General features: G+C 55.7%; 1 pseudogene; it reads left to right on the top strand.

Moving 5' to 3' along the window:
- Positions 1-15753, top strand: part of LOC100092818 — a 42924-nt pseudogene extending 27171 nt beyond the window's left edge.
- Positions 15754-17240: the final 1487 nt, after the last annotated feature.

Raw genomic sequence — 17240 nt, 5'->3', positions numbered from 1 at the left:
GGCAACTAAATAGAATCAATTGGGCAACAGAGACAATCCCTACCCAACAACGGGCTCACAGCCTAGAAGGGGTGGGGGGAGCTCAGAACACTAAGGGTCCCGCCCCGATCCAAGCGCTTAGTACAGCGCTCTGCTCCCAGTAAGCACTCAGTAAATACCACTGGTTGATTGATCCGGCCCCAAACTCCTGGACTGTCCTGCGGGGAACTGGGAGAAATCAATCAATCAATCGATAATAATAATGAAACGCGTTATGTGCTTAGTACACATCAAGCATTGGTCTAAGTGGTGGGGTAGATATGTTACTAGGGCTGGACACAATCCCTGTCCCACATGGGGCTCACAGTCTTCATCCCCATTTTACAGATGAGGGAACTGAGGTCCAGAGCAGTGAAGTGACTTGTCCAAGGTTCTTAGAACACAGGTTCTTCTGACTCTAATCCTGCACAGGTAACTGGGAGACCTCTAGGTGCCGGGGCTGCTTCTTGGCCATCTTGACTTGAAATGTTGCAAAAAAAAAAACTTGTTGGATAGCTCTTAGAATCAAAGAACAGGGATACCTTGGGGAAGGTGTAGAAGATGCAACAGGAGGTGAGTCGGGCCCAAAAGGAGACATGGATGGAGCAGGGAAGGCAATTTTTCAGCCCACAGGGAGTGAGGTCAGAGGCAGGAAGAACATTTAGTTTCCTTAATCATCTCCTTCCCCTCCTCAGGGAGTAGCCCTTCAGATACTTGCGTTTGGGATAAGTGTTGGGGTTTGGAGGTCTCACCCCCTGGCTCAGGGTCAGGCACACTCTCTATTTCTTTCTCTCTCCCTCTCCCTCTCTCCTTGTTCCCTGCATCCCTGGGCTCAGGGAGCTCCTGGGTGGCAGGAACGCTCCCTCGCTAATGCCACCCAAAGAAGAAAAGGAAGCTTACCCCTTGCTAAGTCATCTACTCATTGTTGGGCATGTTAAATGTGGACACTACTTTCTAACTAAAAACAAGTTTTTCAGACTCTAGCAGGTACCAGTTTCAAGTAAGGTGTGAATGAGAGGAATGCAGTTTGGGAAGAGCAATAATGAGAATTTCTCCTTGGAATTTCAGTCAGGGAATGGTAAACTGCACCTGGCTCCCACGCTGGGCCACTGTCAGAGCTGGGCGAAGGCTTTGTAACAAGTAAGGAGAAGCCTCATATATCAAAAATCCCACATATTGAAAACACAGATCATTGATCTGAGGCTGCAGCACCCAGATTTTTAATCAAAATGCCTCAACTTTTCTTCTAGAGGGAAAAAATAATAATGTTAGTATTTGTTAAGCGCTTACTATGTGCCAAGCACTGTTCTAAGCGCTGAGGTAGACATAGGGGAATCAGGTTGTCCCACGTGGGGCTCACAGTCTTAATCCCCATTTTACAGATGAGGGAACTGAGGCACAGAGAAGTTAAGTGACTCTCCCACAGTCACACAGCCGACAAGTGGCAGAGCTGGGATTCGAACTCATGAGCCCTGACTCCAAAGCCCATGCTCTTTCCACTGAGCCACGCTGCTTCTCCAAAAAAATGAGACATAAACTAGCCGATAGAAAGCATTCATTTCTGTCCCTGCAGGTTTCTCATTTCCATATGCTTTTGTTCTGTTTTGATTCTTCCTCCCTCTCTTTGACCTCTTCATCCTTGCTAATTCTTCCTCCCTCCTGGCATCTCACTGTCTGGGTCCTCCTTTTTGCTGACTTTCTTTTTCCTTTCCCCTCCTTGACTTCCTCATTCCCCTACACCTGCCATGAGAAGAACACAATGTAAAATCAATTGGAAAGTCATCAAGGGGAAATTACAAAATGAGGCATGTCAAAGATTATAGGATGAAATGGGCCCAGGTTTGGCCACCTCCTACCTGTCCACCCACTCATCTGACCTATCACATCTGTGCTTTTCCTGACTGATTCTGAATGTCCACACTCTTTCCCCAATTAAGTGTGCCTTGCCGACCACCTGGGCTTCCTCCCACAGCTGGACACGGTCTCTGTCTGCTGTGGCCTTCCCTGACTGCCTGAGCCTCCTCCTTCCTCAATTGTGCACACGCAGGGATGATAATCTCATCTCAAATCTATCATTTTAGCCATTATTGGACCAGGCTAAAGGTACCTCAGCCTGATCATCTGTGACAGTGGGCACGAAGTGTTTGTAGAAACTGTGGGATGGTTGCCTTCCTGGACCACCAACCTACTGAGAAGGAATCTTCCTTCTAATCACTTTAATATTCTGCTCTCTACCTCTAACTTTTCCTCTAGTTAACTCATTATGGGACTCTCACATAAATTAATTCAAACCCCCTTTGAAAGGTTTACCCAGCCTAGCTTCCTGTGGCAGTAAATTCCATCTGCTTACCCATTCACTGTATGAAAAATTGTTGCATTTTGTTAGCTTTGAACCCAGTTCTTACAAGTTTCAAAGTGTGCCCCATCATCCCAATGGTTTGAGATTGTGTGAACAACTATTCTTGGTTTGTCCTGTCCAAGCCCTTGTTTTCTGGAATCTGATCAGATCCCCTCTCAGCTTACATCTTTCTAGACGCAGCTCTCTCTTCCTTTCCCTTTCCTCTGAGCTCTTTCTCCCATCTCCAGGTTACCCTTACCTCTCCCCAGTTTTAGGCTCTGGACATTCACTGACTAGAGAGTGGCCAAATCTTGCTGCTCCAACCCTCGGTGTCTCCGCTGCCCTTCAACCTGCCGGCCATCTACCAACTTCTGGTGTATGGCACGCCCTGCTCACTCCATATGATCAGAACACGAGGCTCTGAGGTTTCACTACCTGGTTCCTGCAGCCCTGGGAGCTTCATGTTATTATTATTTCCGGTAGTATTTGTTAACCGCTCACTGTGTGTCAGGCACCGTACTAAGCACTGGGGTACATACAAACTAAATCAGGTTGGACACTGTCCATGTCCCACACGGGGCTCACAGTCTTAATCCCCATTTTTGCAGATGAGGTAACCGTGGACCAGAGAAGTGAAGTGACTTGCCCAACGTCACACAGCAGACAATGGCAGAGCCAGGATTAAAACCCAAGTCCTTCTGACTTTCAGGGCTGTGTTTTATCTGCTAAACCAGGCTGTTTCTCCAATATTCTGAATATAATGTTCTGGAAGCCCTGCTGCCTGCCTTCCTTAGAGGAGAGTGCTTTCCTCTCTCTCACCTCACTTGTCCTGTGTCTCGCTTCCTTATCTCCATTCTTCCCCCTTCTTCCACCTGCCTTTTCCTGGACTAAGCCTAAGGGCTTGGGGGGGGGGGGGGGGGCAGTCCTGTTTCAGCTTCCCATCAATAGCCAGGGAAGTCCCAAGCAACCAAGCCTCCTCAGGAGAGGGTTTTTCAGTGTCCTCTTCAAGCCCCTCTCCCGATCTGTCTCTTTCCTGTGCTGTGTGCAAAATGTTTTAAGCCAAGTGGCATTCGGGGCATCTCCAACCATTGGCATCTAAGTGCACTCTGAGCTGTCCTGAAAGGAGTGAGAGGAGGGAGAGAGAGCGATGGTATTTGATAATAATAATAATGTTGGTATTTGTTAAGTACTTACTTCGTGCAGAGCACTGTTCTAAGGGCTGGGGGAGGTACAGGGGAATGAGGTTGTCCCACATGAGGCTCACAGTCTTCATCCCCATTTTCCAGATGAGGTAACTGAGGCCCAGAGAAGTGAAGTGACTTGCCCACAGTCACACAGCTGCTGACAAGTGGCAGAGGTGGGATTCAAACCCATGACCTCTGGCTCCCAAGCCCGTGCTCACTCCACTGAGCCGCGCTGCTCAGCCATGCTGCCTCACTTTACTGAGTGCTTGCTTACCGTGTGCAGAGCACTGTACTAAGCGCTTGTAACAGACTGGGCAGACCTGTTGCCTGCCCACACTGAGCTTACAGCCTAGAGCACACTGGCCGTAGCGGCCCAGGCCCACAAAAGTCTCTCTACTTTCATTCATTAGTACTTATTGAGCGCTTACTATGTGCACAGCACTGTGCTAAGCGCTCGGAATGGACAATTGGGCAACAGATAGAGACCGTCCCTGCCCATTGAAGCGGCGTGGCTCAGTGGAAAGAGCCTGGGCTTGGGAGTCAGAGGTCATGGGTTCGAATCCCGGCTCCACCGCTGGTCAGCTGTGTGACTTTGGGCAAGTCACTTCACTTCCCTGTGCCTCAGTTACCTCATCTGTAAAAGGGGGATTAAAACTGTGAGCCCCACGAGGGACAACCTGATCACCTTGTATCCCCCAGAACGTGCTTTGCACATAGTAAGCGCTTAACAAATACCACCACTGACGGGCTTACGGTCTAATCGGGGGAGACAGACGGACAAAAACCAGACAACCTATTCAGGAAAAATAGAATCAAGGGGATGGACACCTCATTAACAAACTAAAGAGGGTATTACTGGTCTACTTGTCTTGATGTGGGTGTCCCCCCCCTCTTCTGGAGCCGTTGTGGACAGGGACTATGTCTGTCGCTCCGCTGTACTCTCCCGAGCGCTTAGCGCAGTGCTCTGCCCCCAGGGAGCGCTCAATAAATAAATACCCGCTCTCAGCCCGCCCTCCCTCCACAGCGGGTCCCAACCCTGTTGCCGCAAGGTTTATGCCAAAGCGCTCAGTCCAGCGCTGTGCACGCAGTAAGCGCTCCATAAATACGACTGACTGACGCACTGAACGAACGAAGGCCCGGGGGCGGAACGGTGGGCGCGGGGGGGGGGGGAGCAGGATCCGGACGGAACTTCCGGTGTGTCCTGCCCCCCGCGCCCTTTCTGGCTCTTCTGCCAGCGCCACGACTTCCGCTTCCGCTTCCGCCTCGGCCGCTCCTTCTGGCGGGGGGGGGCTCCGCGCTCCGCTGCCGGGCAGGGGTCGGGCCCGGACCTCCGGCCCCCCGATTCCCCCTTTCCCCGGTCGGAGAGGTGAGGGGTGCGGGCTGCGGGAGGAGGAAGGACGGGGCGGCGGCAGGGCAGGGCAGGGCAGGGCAGGGCAGGGCAGGAGGAGGTCGGGGCCCGGAGCCGTTGGGGGCCCTTCAGCGCGGCGGCCTGGGCTGGAGGAGGGGCCACACCCAGGCTAGCGAGGGCCCGAGGGGACCGGCAGAGGACGAGAAGCAGACCCAACCCCGGGAGCCATGCAGTCACTTCTCTGGGCCTCAGTTCCCTCATCTGTAAAATGGAGATAATACTAATGTTGGTATTTGTTAAGCGCTTACTATGCGCCGAGCCCTGTTCTCAGCGCCGGGGGGGGGGGGGGTCATCGGGGGTCCCACGTGAGGCTCACAGTTAATCCCCATTTTATGAAGACCGGGAACCCCACGTGGGACAACCTGATGACCCTGGATCTCCCCCGGCGCTTAGAACAGTGCTCTGCACGTAGTAAGCGCTTAACAAATAACATTATTAGGAATCACCGTCGGGGCGGGAAGGGAGTCAGGCTCGGGCCGCCCCCACACCCTCGGGCTCCTCCCCAGCTTCAGTCGCCGGCTCCCAGTTCCCCTCTCCCTTTTACCCAGCGCTGGGCGATTGTGTTTGGGGAGGCCCCGGCTTCCTCCCCGCCAGCCTCTGATCCTTTCGGTCCCGAGGCCTGGCACTCTGGTTCCAGAAAGGTCCCTTGGGGGGAGATTAATAATAATAATGTTGGTGTTTGTTAAGCGCCGACTATGTGCAGAGCACTGTTCTAAGCGCTGGGGGAGATCCAGGGTCATCAGGTTGTCCCACGGGAGGCTCACAATCTTCATCCCCATTTTACAGATGAGGTCACTGAGGCCCAGTGAAGTGACTTGCCCACCGTCACCCAGCTGACAAGGGGCAGAGCCGGGATTCGAACCCATGACCTCTGACTCCCAAGCCCGGGCTCTTCCCACTGAGCCGCGCTGCTTACAGGCTGTAAGCCTGTCGTGTGCAGAGAATGTGCCTCCCGATTCTGTTGTGTTGGATCCTTCCCAGCGCTTAGTACAGTGCTCTGCACATAATAATACCAGTGGTGATGGTGATGAGACGGGTGGATCTTGTCTGTGAAAGGACAAGTATACGGGGTGCCGGGAGGGCCCTTTCTGCCGCAGCTGGGACACAGAGCCAGAGGGAAAGATTTGAGGGTGTCCCAGAGGAGTCCTTGGACTACCTGGCCAGGGAGTAGGGCACCGCGAGTGAGGCTGACGCGGTGCTGTGCCCTGACTTGTTCTTCTATCCTCAGCTCCTTTGGCGCTCGTCTTCCCCTCATCAGGGAGCCGGCCAGAGGCAGGGGGAACCTTGCCAGGGACGAAACGGAGACAGGACAGCGTATCTGGAGTGAGGACGATGGCCGCGGAGCCTGGGGGAGTCCTAGCACCTCAGGGCAAGGAGGGGAGCCCAAAGGTAATAATGAAGAGCCGGGTGAGGGAACTGGTGAAGGGCAGGGAATGAACAGAGCTCTTGAGAAGTGATTCTGGGCTGGTAGGGAGGGTCCGGGCTGTTGGAGGATTTAGGGCTTCAGGTAACTGAGGGGCTGGGTTAGCTAAGTAGGCATGGGAGGGGCCGTTTCTTATGCGGGAGAGCACTTCATTTGCTTTTAGGGCTAAATTAATATGCTTAGAGTTGAGTCGTCGCATGGGGAAGCCTTGCAGAACTCACCCGCTAGGTGATTCGCTGGTTTGATCCTGGTTTATTAAACATATGAACTCTTCCTTCACACTATCACTTTGGCTCTCTGGGGCGAGGAGCCCAGTTAATCCACAACAGACCCCTGTCTAGGTCTCTGCTCAGCAGACAGTGAGTCAGCATACTTGATGTTGAACAGGACCGACAGGGTATCCAGTCCCTGTCCTCTGAAACCTGATATTTTCAAGAAACAAGTTGGCCTGCCATCACTGCCTCGCTCTCGCCTTGTAGTTTGGGTTTTTTAGGTGCTCCCGAAAGATGGAGGCACAGTGGGAGAAGGGGTGGAGTTCTGGTTAATTCTACTTTGAGGGTCTTTCATTGTCCTGCCAAACCAACGAGGGATGGCTTCCCAGAAGAGGCGGACCGAAGAGATAGGTTAGACCAATAGAGGCGTGGGAGGTTGCAGGTGGTGAGAAATGCAGGCAGGAAGCGTGGTGGAGCGAGGCGAGGAGGTTGTCTCAGGTGTTGGAGAGGGCAAGAGCACAGAGGAGTGAAGGAGTTAAACCAGAGTGAGGGAGGAAATACATAAGTATGTTGTGGGTAGGAAATGTGTCTTATATCCTACTCTCCCAAGTGTTTAGTGCAGTACTCTGCCTAAAGTAAGCGCTCAGTAAATAGGAATGACTGACTGGAGTAAGAACTCATGACTTCAGACCCATACCGTGGACTTGAAATTCAGCCATCATCTGGGTGATCGGGGTCCCTTCGACTCATCTGTCTGTGGGGAAAGCCAGCTTCCCGATCCCTCTTGCCGGAGCCCCTGGGAGTCACAGAAAGGAGAGGGAAAAATGCCCTTGATGCAGCTCCCTCAGGGCCAAGCCGAATGAGGAAACCCCAGCTTTTGTCCCCCACTGGGGAAGGACCTGGGTTGGAACAGAGCAGAATCCCTGTCCTGGGGCAGGGGCAGCCCTTGGTTGCTTCAGAGCAGAGTCCTGAGAAAACACGATCAGAAAGGGGAAGCAGCCGAGACTTCAAGGCGAGACGAGATGATCTTGGGCCTAGGCAGGAGGGGATTGGACTGTGGAGGGGAGAGAAGGAAGAAGCTGCAGGAGTCTAGTTGGGAGAGCAAAGAAAAGAATTTCTAAATGTCTTTTAGGCAGAACAGGGGTGCTGAGCTGGGGTTGGGATGGGGAGAAAGAGAAGAGGTTGAAGATGACGAAACGTAGACCAGGGACATGGTAAAGGGAGGTGGCCAGGGAATACGATTTCTATTTACCAGACTGAGTTGGAGATGGCCAGGTATCAAGTCCCTGCAACTTGAGTCAGTAGGCCCCTTCAGGAGTCAACTGGTCCATTCCCCTGCCTCTGCCTGGCAAGTTGGGCCTCTCCTAATCTGAGCTCACCAGTGCCAGAGATGCCTCTACTTTCCTCTTCAATCCTTTCTGGAGCTTTATTGCTCAGAGAGTCAGGAAGTCCTGACCATCCTATGGCCCCCTCAGCCTGCTGCTCTCCGTCCTTTCAGGAGAGGGTCCACATCTTCCGCCAGATGTCTCTTGGAGACAAGAGACTTGGGGATGGTTCTTAGGTCAGCCTGCTCCCCCCCGCCCCCAAGTAAAAGATTCCCAGTTTATTCTTGCAGAGAGGCAGGATGGGACAAGGGGAGATAGGGCCCTTGGGGTGGAGAAGAAACTGCTAGGAGAAGGTGACAGACAGGAAGGAGGGAGAATATCTCCTACCGGGCTGGAGATGAAACAGAAAAGATGAGACAGTGAAGCAGCGTGGTCGAGTGGATAGAGCACGGGCCTGGGAATCAGAAGGGCCTGGGTTCTAATCCCGGCCCTGCCACCTGTCTGCATGTGACCTTGGGCAAATCATTTAACTTCTCTGGGCCTCAGTTACCTCATCTCTAAAACGGGGATTAAGACTATGAGCCCCATGTCCAACTTGATTTGTTTGTATTCCAGTGCTTAGTACAATAACGAATACCACCATTATTAGATGGCAGAGCCCCAGAGTCCCTCTGGAGCCTCTGTTATTCCACTTCCTGCCCCTTCCCCTCGTCTCTGGGACTGTTTCCTAGAAATTCTGGCTGGGGGTCTCCGCCCCATGTCTCCCGGCGAGGCTCTCTCCCCCTCTCCCCCCGCCAGGCCTTACAGTGACGGAAGTGGGATCATTCCCAGGTCCCAGGCTACTTGCAGGCCCAGGAAGAGGAGCAGGTGGAAGAGTCTGGGTTCCCGGACCCCGCAGAGCTCCCACCCAAGGAACCGATCCAGGAGCCGGGGATGGAGAGCCCTCTCCCAGCACCACCGGAGCAGCTGAGCTCGAGCCCTAGGAAGGAGCCTCAGGCCCTGGAGGATGACGGTGAGATCCACAGCCTTCCCCGAGGAGGAAAAAGGGGGGCAAGAGAAAGTCTCCTGGGGGGCAGGGGAGGCTGTGGGGGCCGGGCCTTGGCAAGCCAAGTTCCTGCAGGACCCCATGGATGGGCCTAGACATGGTGAGGTCGAGAGGTCTCGGGGACTCAGAGCCCCAAGTCTTCAGTTTCCAGGATGCACAGGAGAAGGCAGGGCTGCTCTCAGGTGCCCGGGTGTGGGGTTGAAGCCATGTGATCGGGCAGGGAGCGGAATGGTGGGCCTGGGGAACTCCAGAGGCAGGGGTCGGGGCTCTCACAAGTGTCCTTTCTCCTTCATCAGCTCTACCTGCCCCTTGGAGTCCTGGCTTCTCCCGACCAGTAAGCACCAGAGATCGGGAAATGGCAGCCGCCCTCCTTAGCGCCTGGGCTCAGGTGAGCTGTCTGGGCCTCTCGCCTGTCTCTGCTGTTCTTGGCCTACTCTGCCAAAAGGAGGGGGCAGAATCTCCTCCAATTTGATTTCTTTGGGGTACCCCTCTGCCCGGGCTGAGATAGGGATGCGGAGATATCGATATGGCCTCTCCCCTGGGACTCTTGAGGCTGTTCTCGGGCCCTGTGCTCAGAACACCCTCCCTAAGGCTTGGGCTGGGGCTGTGAGAATCAGTTCCTCTGGATCCCAGATGCCTCTATTAGGATCTCCAGTTCTGCCCAGCCCTGGAAGTTGGGCCCCGCCTGGCAGCACCAATCAGCAGCGGGAGCCTGGGAAGTGACAGAGAGAGGTTGGGGAACCAGTCCCCACTAGAGGCATCTCCTGAACTCCCTACTGGCAGCCTCTCAGGGACTCCTGGGGATAGCCGGCCCCTAGGACAGTGAGTGGTTCCCCCTGCCTCGCCCTGCTTTCCCTCCAGATCCCCTTTGCTCCTGCATGCCCCAGTGCTCTCTCCCTGACAGACTAAATTACTTTTGCCCCTAGACCTCATGACAGGACTGCCCTGAGGGGCGGGGGGATCAGAGCCCCATCTGTTCAGTTTCCAGGACCCAGAAGTGGGGCTCTTAGCTGGGTCACAGATGACCCTTCTTAGGTCATCATGTCCCTTCCCCGGATTCAGGCCGTTGACCCTTAGAGGGATGTCCCTGGTCCTGAAAGACCACTGGATCTGAGAGTGTTAACTCCCTGTTCCAGTGTCTGATCTCTCACAGTCAGGAAGTTCTTCCTGCACTCTAACCTCTTCCCCTGCTGCTGTCGCTGCGGTGTAAGTTCACCGTTTCGGGACCTATTAGTGGGGAAGCTGGAGCACCGACGATGACCGCCCTCCCTCAGTAACCCTTCCGAGCGTGAAGATCATTATTGAGACCTGCCTTAGGTGTCTCCTTTCCAGATTATTTTCCACCTCTAAACCCTCCCCCGGTTCTTCACATTTTGGAAATGTGGAGCCCTAGTTAGAAGCCAGGGCCCTAGCAAAGGCCTGAGCAGGCAGTGAGGAGGAGGGAGCATCACCCTTTCTGCACTTCCTTCCAGATGCCGGTGATGTTTGAGGATGTGGCCATGTACCTCTCCCGAGAGGAGTGGGGGCAGCTGAACGCCACTCAGCGCGGCTTCTACAAGGATGTCCTGCAAAAGTGGAACGGGTTGTCCTGGGGTGAGCGGTCATTTTCTCAGGGGCGTGGGGCTGAAGGCCATCTCCGAAAGGATCGTGAGATTTCTTGATCCCCTCTCTCCTCTCCGCTTCTCTTCTGACGCCCCCTTTCCCTCTCCTCCACCCTCTGTCTCTCCACAACACCCCCATTCGTGAAATGGACTCCCAGATGCTCCTCCTTCATGTTCCTCCACAGTCACTCTCACCCCTCACCCTTCTGGAAAGCACCGTCTAGGCCACATCTGAAGATGCAAATTCCTTCAAGTCCTTCCTCCCCCCTCGAAAGTAATAATAATTGTGCAGTCGGTTAAGCGCTTTCTAGGTGCCAAGGACTGTACTCAGCGCTGGGGTAGACACAAGATAATCCGGTCCGATATAGTCTCTATCCCAGGCAGGGTCTTCCAGTCTACGTGGGAAGGAGTAGGACTTAAAACCCCATTTTTACAGTTGAGGAAATGAGCACAGAGACGCGAAGTGACTTGCCCAAGGTCACCCAGCATGCAGGCGTCAGAGCTGGTATTAAAACTGGCTGGCAATTTTGGTGCTTCTGCCTCAGCCATTTGGGCATCAGACGCAGCTGGTTGAATTTACAGGTGGTTGGCAATCAGTCTAGTTTTCTTGCTTCTCAGGGAGCTTCTGGGGCAGGCAGGATGTAAGACTGTATTTTTAAGTTTTAACTTTCCTGCCGCCGCCTCAGAGGGGCTGCCTGGAGACCTCACTGGTTGGATTGAGTTCAGTCACTTAGGTATTTCACAATCGTTCTTTGGCTCCCACTTATTTTCAGTCAGCACTCTGAGACAGGCAGACAGGATTCAGTTCAGTCACCTTCGTGTTTCACAGTCGCTCCCTGGCTCCCACTTATTTTGAATCAGCACTCTGAGGCAGACGGAGAGACAGACAGCTAGACCCGCGGACAGGCAAGTTAATAAACTGAGCACCAAGTCAGGCTCACAGGCAGTTCCCATCCCCCCAGGACTCTGACATTTTGTTCCTGATCTGCTGTGGCGAAGCGGCCATTTTCTTCATCTTCCCTCTTTCCCTGCATTCAGATCAGGGTGTGTCACCTAACCCTCAGGTGACAAATACCCACGTTCCTACATTTTACATTTCAGCGGCTGCCTGCCTCCGCACCTACTCAGCCCCTGCTTCTCCTACATTCACACCTACAGAATCGGTTTACTCCTAAACACTGGCCTCTTCAATCTCAAAGCCTTCTCCTTAGGGTATCATTGGATTAAGAAGTTTTCGTTGTCTTACCTCAACTATGACGCTTAAACTTCACCGGCCCCATTGTGACCCTTCAGTCCCTCCCCCCATCGCTCCTCCCTGCCCCATCCCTGTCATCCAGAGGTCATGGGTTTCAATCCCAGCTCTGCCACTTGTCAGCTGTGTGGCTGTGGGCAAGTCACTTAACCTCTCTGTACCTCAGTTACCTCATCTGTAAAATGGGGATTAAAATTGTGAGCCTCACATGGGACAACCTGATTAGCCTGTATCTACCCCAGCGCTTAGAACAGTGCTCTGCACATAGTAAGCGCTTAACAAATACCAACATTATTATTATAGCTCCATACCCAAATTAACTTCCCTTGACCAAACTGAGGCTTTCAACACCACCCTCTGCGCTGAACTCAACTCATTCACTCCTCTATCCCTTCGTCGATCTCATACCACCGACCCACAGCCCTGGATCACCTGAATGGTCCGCTTCTTCGCTCTTGCGCACAAGCCACAGAGCGCTGCCAGCGAAAATCTAAATAGGCTGACTGTCCACTTCAAGTTTATCTTTGCTTGCTTTAACTCTGCCCTCTCCTCTGCCTGGCAAAATTATTTCTCCACTCTTAATGACACCCGTGTCCATCACCCTTGCCAGTTGTTCCACTCCCTCTTCAGGTCCCCTATCCCCCCACCTCCCCTATCATTTGCTCCCAGTGACCTGGCCACCTATTTTATTAAGAAAATTGACACTATCAGGTATGATCTACCTAAAATCTCCCCTGCCCCTCGTCAGGCCCTTCTCCCTCCTGCCCCCTCTTCAACTCTCCCATCTTTCCCAGCAGTTTCTCTAGAGGAGATCTCCTGCCTTTTCTCAAAATCCACCCTTTCCACCTGCATAGCCGACCCTATTCCTTCACACCTTATCAAACACTTGCCTCCTCCCTAACAGCCATCTTAAACTGTTAGCCCTCCTCACTGCTTTCAAAGATGCCCATGCCCCTCATCCTAAAAAAACCTCTCTTGACCCCTTGACTCCCTCCAGTTATTGCCCCATCGCCCTCCTACCATCTCTCCAGAATCCTTGAGTGAGTTGTCTACACTTGCTGTCTCAAATTCCCGTCCTCCAATTCTCTACTTGGCCCCCTCCGATCTGGTTTCCTTTCCTTCGCTCCACAGAAACTGTCCTCTCAGAGGTCACCGATGATCTCCTCCTTGCCAAATCCGATGGCCTCTACTCCAGCCTAATCCTCCTCGACCTCTCAGCTGTCTTCAACGCTATCGACCCACCTCTTCTTCTGGAAACGTTACCCAATCTTGGCTTCACTGCCACTGTCCTCTCCTGGTTCTCTTACCTCTCTGGCCGCTCATTCCCCGGTCTCCTTCACGGGCTCCTCCTCTGACCCCCAGCCCCAAACTTGTGGGGGTCCCTCAAGGTTCATTTCTGGGTCCCCTTCTATTCTCCATCTACACCCACTCCCTTGGAAATTTGTTGGCTCCCATGGCTTCAACTACCACCTCCACGTGGGTGACACCCAAATCTACATCTCCAGCCCTGATCTCTCTCCCTCTCTGCGGTCTCACATCTCCTCCTGCCTTCAAGACATCGCTTCTTGGATATCCCACTGACACCTCAAACTAAACATGTCCAAAACAGAATCCCTTATCTTTCCACCCACACCCTGTCCTCTCCGTGTCGTTCCCATCACTGTAGACAGTACCACCATCCTCCCCATCTCACAAGCCCGTAACTTTGGCGTTGCCCTCAACTCATTTCTCTGACATTGTAGTGTACTCTCCCAAGCGTTTAGTACATGCTCTGCACAAAGTAAGCGCTAGGTAAATACAGTTGATTGGATTGATTCAAAGCACATATCCTGTCGGTCCAACCGTCACAACATCGCTAAAATCTGCCCTTTCCTCTCCAACCAAATCGCTGTCACTCTGATCCAAGCACTTATCCTTTCCCGCCTTGACTACTGTATCACCTTCCTCGCACAAAGCATTGCGTCTCGGGAGACCATCTTAGACTGAGGCCAGAGAGAGTAAGCAGTGACACAGCAGTTGCCAAGGGTCGAAAAATGTCATCTTATGACTAACTTTCCCTACCACACTGGAACAGTGGTGCAGACGTGGCTTGGGGCAACACCCGAGTAGCCCCCCCGACACTCGGGTTCCTCAGGGCCCCCGGTGGGGTGGGTCCCAGGACGGCGGCGACGCAATGGAGAGGATCTGGAGGTTGGGTAGTCCCAGGCTAGCTGTCGGCTGATCAAGCTGTCGTCTCGGCCCGAGCAGGTTTCCCCTTGAGCAAGCCCGCCTGGATCGCCCAGCCGGAGGGAAGGGGAGAGCCGTCCAGCGCCCCTCGGCGGGGCCCGGAAGAGAAGAGTACCACCTGCTCGGGTGAGCAGCAGGACGTGCCGCTGGCGCCCTCCGCGGGGTGGGGGGGGGGCGGGGGGAAGTTAGCGATCCCTCTTCGGGCCCAGGCTCCCCCATTTCCTCGTTCCGGTCTGGGGTCCCGCCAGTCACGAGGCCAGTTGGCCGATCTTCACCGAGGGGCTTTGGCTGCCCGCTCCTTTCTTCCCCGCTGCAGGAGGGGTTGAGGAGAAGAGGCAGAATTGGGCTCCCTTCTTCCCTGTTCCGGTTGGCAGGACTCAGGTCCAGATCCTCAGGCCCCCACCCCGCGATAAATCTGTTGGGCTTCTAGCTCTCCTTCCCGGGCTCCGCTCTCTCCTCAGAACAAAGGCACCGCGCTGCCTCCCAGCCCATAATTCCCTTGTCCCATTCCCCCCGCCCCCGGGCCAGATCCCTTTGTTTTCCCCAGAGACAACCCCTCTCCGGATTCTCTCTTTCCCCCCTAAAGCTGGCGGACCTGAGGGGGAGCAGCCCGCTCGGCCACCGGGAGAGCCCGAGGAAGTGAAGCCACCCAGGGCCGGAGCCGGGAGAGTCCGGGCCCCGGAGGCCGCCGCGAGCCCCGGACGGGCCAGACCGGCGGGGGAGCGGCGGAGACGGTCGGCCCCGCCCCAGGGGAGACTCCGGACCCTTCCCGTCCCCGAGAAGAAAGTTGAGCGGAGCCGCCGGGGCGGCCGAGGGGCCGGCCCGAGCCCGGCCCCCGGCCCCGGTGGGGGCGGGCCCGGCCGGGGGGCGGAGCCCGGGGCCCCCCGCCCGCCCGCCCCGCCCCCCAAGAAGACATACCAGTGCGAGGAGTGCGGCAAACGGTTCGGCTGGCACTCGCACCTGGTGACGCACCGGCGCATCCACACGGGCGAGAAGCCGTACACCTGCACAGGCTGCGGCAAGCGATTCAGCCGCAGCTCCCATCTCATCCAGCACCAGATCATCCACACCGGGGAGAAGCCCTACACCTGCCCCCACTGCTGGAAGAGCTTCAGCCATCACTCCACCCTGATCCAGCACCAGCGCATCCACACGGGCGAGAAGCCCCACACCTGCGACCGCTGCGGCAAGCGCTTCACCCGCCGCTCGGACCTGGTCACCCACCAGGGCACCCACACGGGCGCCAAGCCCCACAAGTGCCCCGAGTGCGTCAAGGCCTTCACCCAGAGCTCCGCCCTGGTCACCCACCAGCGCACCCACACCGGGGTCAAGCCCTACCCCTGCCCCGACTGCGGCAAGGGCTTCAGCCAGCGCTCCAACCTCATCGCCCACCGGCGCACGCACACCGGCGAGAAGCCCTACGTCTGCGGCGACTGCGGCAAGAACTTCAGCCACAGCTCCCATCTGACCGCCCACCAGCGCACCCACCGCGGCGTCCGGCCCTACCCGTGCCCCGTCTGCGGCAAGAGCTTCAGCCGCCGCTCCAACCTGCTCCGGCACCAGAAGGTCCACGCGGGCCCCGAGGCCCTGGCGGTGCTGATGCTGGGGGCGGCCGCCGCCGCGGCCCTGGCCTCCCCGCCCACCCCCGCCCCCACCTGAGGCGGAGGGGCGTGCGGGAGAGCCAGGGAGAGGCGGGCCGGCCCGGCGGACCCCGCCGCGGCGGCCACCGGCCCCTCCCCGGGGACGGGCCCGGCCCCGGGCACGAGGGGCTGTGGCGGACGGGGAGGGGGCGGGAGGACTGGAGGCGAGGGAGAGGAAGGCCCAGCGGGGGAGGGAGGAAGCTGGAGCTGGTTGGGGGCGGGGGGTGGGGAGGGGGAATGCAAGGCGAGCTGGAGGCTGTCCAGGGCAGGGGCTTCTGTGACCGAATAAAAACCCGTGAAAGCAGCCCGTGGGCCCGAACTCTCACGTCTGTGCCGTCTGAGCGGTAGTCACCGTCTCCCTCTGCCCTCCGGAGCTGGTTTGGCCTGCTCTCCCTCCCAAACCAGCCTCCGGCGCACCCTGCCTCCCTGGGCTTGAGCTGCCTCTACCGTGGGGCTCTGCCCCTTCCCCTCCCCTCCGGCCGATGCCAGGACAAGGTCGGCTCAGTGCCGGCCAGGCCTTTGGGATGGGAAGGCTCAAAGTCCCTGGCGCCCGGTTCCCTCGAATTTCCCATTCCCGCAGTTGGAGAAAGAATCCCAGGGCTGGAGGATGGACCGTCGCTGAGACCCAGAGGGATCATGGTCTTGGACCTGCGGGGCTGCGGGGCCTGGTGGATAGAGCACAGACCTGGGAATCCGAGGGACCTTGGCCCCGTCACTTTTCTGCCTCTCTGGCCTTGGGTGAGTCGCTTAACTTCTCTGGGCCTCACTTACCCCATCTGTAAAATGGGGATGAAAACCGTGAGCCCCATGTGGGACAGGGACTGTCTAATCCGATTACGTTGTATCCACCCCAGTGCTTGGAACGGTGCCCGACTTGAGCACTTAACAAATACCTTGGACCCATCTGGATGGCACCCTTCCCTTGGAGGCGGGGGGGGGTCGTCTCCACTCTAGTTATTTTTCTTTGATGTCCCCGCAATGGAGGATAGGGGGACATTAGCTAAGGAAGAGAAGAGGCAGGGTAATTTCCCCTCAACATGAGTTCCAAAGCAGTAGTCATAGGATTTATCTGGCACCCAATGAAGTGCAGAGCAGAAACGTGACACGTCCCCTTCCCACAATGAGTTCAGACTTGACCATTCCCATTTTTAGAAATGGCGAAGGAAGGTTTCACCTATGGCTTTCCCTAATCCCACTCTCTGGCTCCACCGAAGGAAGCCCCCTCTCCCTGACCCCCTCCACTCAAAAGCATAGCAAACACCTGGGACCCCTGTCTCCTCTTAGGGCTCTGCAGGTTGTCCTTTCCCTCTGATTTTTCCCCAAAGAGTTCTTGGCACTGGCTCTCCCCTTCACTTCCCCAGCTGGGCCCCCAAACTCAGGGAGGGGTTCAGTGAAAGGGTCTGGAAAAACTGGATGACCTCCTGGATGGGGAAACCCTGATTTGTGATATTCTGTGCCCCAGGTCCTGCCCCCCAAGCAAGAGTGACCAGCTCAAGTTGTCTTTGAGCCACTCTGGCTCATTTAGGCTCTTGCTCCTGGGGCAACAAGGAGAGTGGGGCCCATTTTTT

The sequence above is a fragment of the Ornithorhynchus anatinus genome, chromosome 11 (assembly GCF_004115215.2).
Source record: "Ornithorhynchus anatinus isolate Pmale09 chromosome 11, mOrnAna1.pri.v4, whole genome shotgun sequence".
In the NCBI taxonomy this organism is placed as follows: Eukaryota; Metazoa; Chordata; class Mammalia; order Monotremata; family Ornithorhynchidae; genus Ornithorhynchus; species Ornithorhynchus anatinus.
The sequence above is the reverse complement of the archived record's forward strand: the minus strand, read 5'-3'. Positions and strand labels throughout refer to the sequence as shown.